Source organism: Ambystoma mexicanum, chromosome 13 (assembly GCF_040938575.1).
Source record: "Ambystoma mexicanum isolate Mex_15411 chromosome 13, UKY_AmexF1_1, whole genome shotgun sequence".
NCBI classification, from domain to species: domain Eukaryota; kingdom Metazoa; phylum Chordata; class Amphibia; order Caudata; family Ambystomatidae; genus Ambystoma; species Ambystoma mexicanum.
Genome location: NC_090938.1, coordinates 425,763,558 through 425,770,034, shown reverse-complemented (window position 1 = coordinate 425,770,034; position 6,477 = coordinate 425,763,558). Strand labels below are relative to the sequence as shown.

General features: G+C 52.7%; 1 protein-coding gene across 2 annotated transcripts in view; it reads left to right on the top strand.

The window, feature by feature from the left end:
• Positions 1-6,477, top strand: part of PRR29 (proline rich 29) — a 566,376-nt gene that overhangs the window by 496,171 nt on the left and 63,728 nt on the right. The gene's annotated exons all lie outside the window — the stretch shown is intronic.

Sequence of the window (6,477 nt, the reverse complement as noted above, 5' to 3'; positions counted from 1 at the left end):
AACAGGGATACGCAGTCCCAGTGCATGGAAGTATATTGCCTGGTACACACCTGGAATTGCTGTTGAAGGTGCCAGAGGATGCCATATGTCTGATATTAAAGCAAGTTCAGTTGGGTTCATTATTACTCTTTGGTTCCATTGGCCCTACCACAGTTAAAGGCCTACATGGCAGATTGTCCTTGTTGAATGTTAAAGGTGAAACATTGAATGAAAGCATTAATTCAGGTTCATGCAGCATGCTTGTTGCAGTTCATGCAATATAGATGCACTGGATCCAAAGACTTGAGATGCAGGAGTGGAAAGCACAGGAAGCCTGTAGACAACACAATGGAAGAATATGCTACCATAAGATGGAAAAGATGGCAGAGCTGGACTGGAAGTAGGCATCAGGCAAGAAAGCGACAGTCAGGTGATAGGACATGTCGAACCACCGAAGCTCAAATTGAGTGCACAGAAAGAGAACGAGGAAGGTAAAAAAACAGAAAAGATCACGCAGGTGATACCAAATAGAATGAACATCATAAGAAAACAAGCAGCAATAAAGTAAACAGGTCTGAACTTATTTTATACTAGATGTAGCTTCATTTAGAAAGCCACACCCATCATATCCCAGTTACAGCCTTATCCCTAGCCTCACGTAGCCAAGAAGTGCCTCACATGTCCAGGGGTTGCCTTTATAAGCCCGTGCCCTGCCTTCTCATGATATGGCTTTGATTCCCAGGTTACAGCCTCATGTGACCAGGTCATGATGTTTACATGCCAACCTACAGCCACCATATTGCAGCTAATTCCTCATATTTGTTTGTAGAACCACACATGTATGGATACAGCCTACATCTCCAGGTACAGACTCATATGCCACAAAACCGCCACCACAGGCTACATGCAGTGAAACCTGCACAGGTGAGTGCTATCATATGGCAGACACAGCCATTATATCTTCATGCACCCATGGGCAGCCTTCTCTTCTAAGCTGCATCAAATAGCAGATAGAGACAGAAAAGGTGAACTATAGCAATGGTATGGCAGTTATAGCCATGATATTCCAGGCACACAGTACCATGCCCATGTTCTAGCAAGATATAAGAACACACAACACCATATGCTCAGGGGCGCGTATCAAATGAAAATTCACATGATCACAGACATCTGTCATATGGATAGGGGCTGACCCACATGCCCTGGTCCTCCCATCATAGGCTACTTGCAGTCACAGATGTGCATATACCTTGTTGAGCCTCTTTGGTGCACATCTGGAGGGCTTTGCTGAAGAATATGTGGGAGCCATGTCAGCCATGAGAGGAACATACCCTCTCCCTAAGTGTGAGGGTATGTTCCTCCCACTTAGGGAGACTCACAAGAAAACATACAGGAAATGATGAAAGGGAAAACCTGAGCCCACCCTGCCAAACAGTGGGAATTACATAGTATGATATTCCATTGTACACATATTATCACTTTCATGCCATAAGAGGGGGGTGAGAGGATAACGTGCATGTGTAAATCAGTCTTGACATATCCCCCACTGCTAGGTCACATGTCCTCTGAATTCCCATACAATGAATCCTGTTGATCTTTTGTCCTGTATCCTCGTTGTTGAGGCGCACAGTGTGTCTCTTTTCCTGGCATACTTCACCAACTTTGGGGAGCTCCTTGAAAGAATGGTGGCTAGAAATGCTTTATCTTGTGCTTCTCTAATCACTGGGAAGTGATCTGAGAAGCATTTAAATTAATTGGTTTTCGTGCCAGTACAGAAGGAGATGGACCATTTTCAAATCAGTCTCGACAACACCCCCCGCACCCCAAACCCCCCCCCACTCCCGCCCTCAAAGAAGAAGCAATCCAGCTTGAAGTGCTAGGTCGTGTCCTCCTGGCACAGGAAACCAACCTTCCCCAGATGTGTTTTGGCTTCGCTGGGTCTCGTCTCCACGGGGAAGCAGGAGTCCCTTTGCAGAGGGAGCTCTCTGCCACCATCAGGGCACACTGCTCCCCTTTAAGGAGGTCCAGTAACCAAACCGAACAGAGAAAGAGGGACCATGCCTCGCAGTTTTGACAGAGTGCTCTCTTTGACCGTCCAGTCCGATTAGAATATAGCCAGTCGCCTTCTGTAATGGCACAGACACTCTAAAATATGAAGAAAAGGAATGCTCCTGAGGGCAACTCTCATTGGTTAAGCTGCATAGGCCTGGAGCATTTCCATCCATATCTTACTGTTTATGTTGTTCGTTTTGCAGGTTTTGCAATATTACGACAGGCAGAGACGTATATTACATTTAGAACAATCAAGCTCATGTTTTGGAAAGACTTCTCTGCCAAGGTGCAGCGTGCGTATGATAGTTGCAGCTTCTTATGGCCATGAATTCCTTGTGTATGGAGGTGGAAGCCTTTATATACTACTCTACAGTAATCATATGCACAGCCACAACTATCATATCCTGGGTACAGCGTTACATGGAAAGGTGCTGACTCACTTTCTCAAAACATGTCCCCACATGCCCAGGCACAGCCTTACATGGAAAGGCGCAGACTCACTTTCTCCAAGACTGGCCCCGCATACACAGGCACAGCCTTACATGGCAAGCTGCAGACTCTCTTTCTCCAAAAATGGCCCGCTTACCCAGGCACAGCCTTACATGGAAAGGTGTAGACTCACTTTCTCCAAGAATTGCCCCACATACCCAGGCACAGCCTCACATCGAAAGGTGTAGACTCACATTCTCCAAACATGTCCCCACATACCCAGGCACAGTCTTACATGGAAAGGTGCAGACTCACTTTCTCCAAGAATGGCCCAACATACCCAGGCACAACCTTACATGGAACGGTGAAGACTCACTTTCTCCAAGACTGGCCCCGCATACACAGGCACAGCCTTACATGGCAAGCTGCAGACTCACTTTCTCCAAAAATGGCCCGCTTACCCAGGCACAGCCTTACATGGAAAGGTGTAGACTCACTTTCTCCAAGAATTGCCCCACATACCCAGGCACAGCCTTACATGGAAAGGTGTAGACTCACTTTCTCCAAACATGTCCCCACATACCCAGGCACAGCCTTACATGGAAAGGTGCAGACTCACTTTCTCCAAGAATGGCCCCACATACCCAGGCACAGCCTTACATGGAAAGGTGTAGACTCACTTCCTCCAAACATGTCCCCACATACCCAGGCACAGCCTTACATGGAAAGGTGCAGACTCAGTTTCTCGAAAAATGGCCCCACATACCCAGGTGTCAGGCTGCAACCAAGGTCAAGGCCCTGTTGGGACCTGCAGTGCAGTATCCTAAGTAAGATGGAAATGAGCCCCAGTGAACAAGAAGTCATTGCAGTAAGGCCAGTCAAAAACAGGAGTTGGTTGTAATCCTTAATGCTCTTGAATGAGGATGCCCAGGGCGAGATTGCCCTGGAGGATGGAAATATGAAGGCTGATGGTGCTGCCACGCAATGGTGCATTGGCAGGTCCTTTCCTCAGCTGGAGGAGTGGGGGCAGGGGAGGTCCATGGTGAAAGGGCACTCCTTGGGTGTCAACCCATCCACAAAGCAGCTCAAGGTCAACAAGATGGGTACCAGGGTACATGGACAAGGTTACACTGATGGTGCAGTCATGTGGGGTGCCACATGGCCCGCCGCAATGGTATGGTGGCAGTTAATTTCCTCGACAAGGAGGGCAGGTTCATGGGAGCGGTGCATTGACAGGCGGCTTCTATGGCAGCAGGCCTTCCACAAAACAATTGAAAGTCAACAACACAGGCACCAGGGTCCATGGGTCATGGCAGGTCCTTTTCTCGGATGGAAGTGCAGGTGCAGGGGAGGGCCACAGCGACATTGGGCTTTCTGGTTGCAGCCCACTCACAAGGCAATTGAAGGTCAGAAACACAGGTGGCAGGGTCTGTAGGCTAGGCAAGACTGATGGCATGCTCACATGGGATGCCACATGACCCGCCACAATGGTGCAATTGCAGATCCTTTCCTCAGCTAGGGGAGAAGGTGCAGGGGAGAGTCACAGTAACAGGGGACTGCACAGGTGGACGCCTGTCCACAAAATAGCTACATCTATGAATTCACCCACATACAAAGCAATACAACTTGCAAGTAGCACATATGGTCAAAATAACATCTATGTGCTCATTCTATAATTTTAAATTTGCATGAATAAATATAATTCAGCTTGCGAGTAAAGTCTGCAAAAAATAAATAATAGGGTCAGCACTGAGGCGCAGACCTTGCAGCATTGTTAAACAAAAGATAACTTTATCAGGTTGTTCATACTAATGAAAATCTTGTAGAGAACATGTGCTGTATAGGACCTATTGGTTGAGATTGTAATAGGTAATATGATTGAAGCGGTGTAAAGTTATGTTGGTTCATCTTGGTTTGAACGGTTATTTAATTGCTATGTGTAAGTGGCTCAGCTGGTATGCTTTGTGACAAAGTGTCTTGGTTTGCTCCATAGGTGACCATGGGGGCTGGGTGACACCACCCGCAGGATGATGCAGGATCCATGGGCAGCATGGGAAAGATTGTCTGATTTACCCCACCTCACCTATGAGCCTGGCAGATACTAGTCACAAACCTATCTGTAACCCTGGCTCCTTTAAGAGGAACCATTAAACGGGTAACATTTCAGGTAAACGTGAGATTGACACCCGTAGAGAACCAAACCACACCAGCTGAAGCTTGCAAACCAGGTGTGTCACCTGCCCTACTTCTAAATAATAAAATTGTTCTTTCCAGAATACATTCTGCTGTCTCACTGCGCTCTGCATCCAGCATCTGCAAAACACACAGCTATTCAGCATTTCAATTTTGCTTTTATTTACTAAACTAACATTGCACTGTGAATGTTCGTGCACCTTCAACATGGCCTATGGCCTCAGCAAACTCACTCTAGCCTCAAAACGAATTGTTAATGCCAGTAGTGTTAGTATTGTTAGTAATGTTAAAATTGTTATCACAGAGGCCACCAGGGGGCGCACAGGCAATGGCTGCCTGAGTGCACAGCTCCCGTCTTGACCGGGTTATCGTAGGGGATTGAGCCCCCCCGGTCATCCTGTCAGGCCCACCTCGACGGATTCGCCTGGGGACCCCCCCGGGCACCCACCAGGCGAAAGAGCGGCGCTCGGGGTCCCCGGGGAACCGTTGATCGGGACTTCTGAGCGGTTTGCATGGCGCGGCCCGGGCGGCCGCAGAGCCGGAGGAGAGGCGGTCCCCTCTCGCGCCCTTCTGGTCCCTCGACTTGGCCTGCCGCCTCCCCGCGGCTGACCTCCTCGACGGGAGCGGAGGACCGGCCTGGACGGGGACCGGCCCCCTGACGGCCAGGAGACACCACAGCGGCCCGGGGGACGGGACCCCACTGCCCTCCACCCCTTCCTCCGACCCGGACAGCACCACACGAGGATCCCCCAGCGAGGTGGAGGACGGGGACTCCCTTGGCACCCAAAGGCCCGACACGGTGGGCCCGGGGCCCGGTGCCCCCCCCTCGACCCACGTGGACAGTGCCGATCTGCCCCCCCCCCCCGGGGACTTCGATCGCGGGCCGGCGCGGCCCTGTGGAGTGACGTGGCGGCTGGGCCGCGGGGTGCCCGGTACCCCTGGAGGGCGTTGGTGGGGGCCGCAGAGCACCAGCGGAACACGCTGCCCCCCACCCGGACACAGGCCCCTGGAATTACCCGGGAGCGAGGCTCCACCTGCAGAGGGTGGGGCGTGTGCCCGCCCGGAGGTGGCCCCCCGACCCCCCTACTTTCTGGGGAACAGGGTTCGGCCGGGTTGGCGGGCCCCCGCGGGTCGGGTGCGGGAGTTGAGGTGCCTTTCCCCCCCTTTCTGGTTGGACGCCTCAGCCTCCCCCCCTTTTCTTGGAGACACAAAGCCAGCGCACCTCGACATGGGGGATACCCGGGTGTGAGGCCCCGCCGGCCGCGGGTGGGGCATGTGCCCACCCGGGGGTGGACCCTCCTCCCCCCATCTTCATATCTAGTGTCCACTGGCTGAGGGTGGGGGCCTCAGACCCTTTCCCCCACCCAACGAGAAAAACCCGCCTGGCCAGGCCACAAGGGCCCTCCAGGCGCCATCACCCCCTCTCAGGGAGACCAGAGGAGGCCCAAATCGGGCACGACAAACTTGACCAGAGTGTGAGGCCCCCGCCGGCGGACAGGCGGGGTGTGTGCCCGCCCCCCCGGACTACGATACTCCCCAGGGGGCATTGGTGAAGACCCCAACTAGGCAAGGGGTGACCGGACCGCGCCTCCTCCTCCCCAGCACGCCCCCCCCACCGAGACGGCCCGCGTGGGCGGCCAAGGACTGGGCCGGGGGGACCCCCGACCCCCGCTCGGGACTGCGGAGCATTGGCCTGCAGAGCACAGCGAAGCGTCAGATGAGCTGGAGGGAAGCCCTAAAGGGATACCGCTTCCAGGACACCGCAAGGGGCAGCGGGGGCACGAGCCTCAAGAGGACCATGGCCCATTCGGAGGGTGCGTGCAG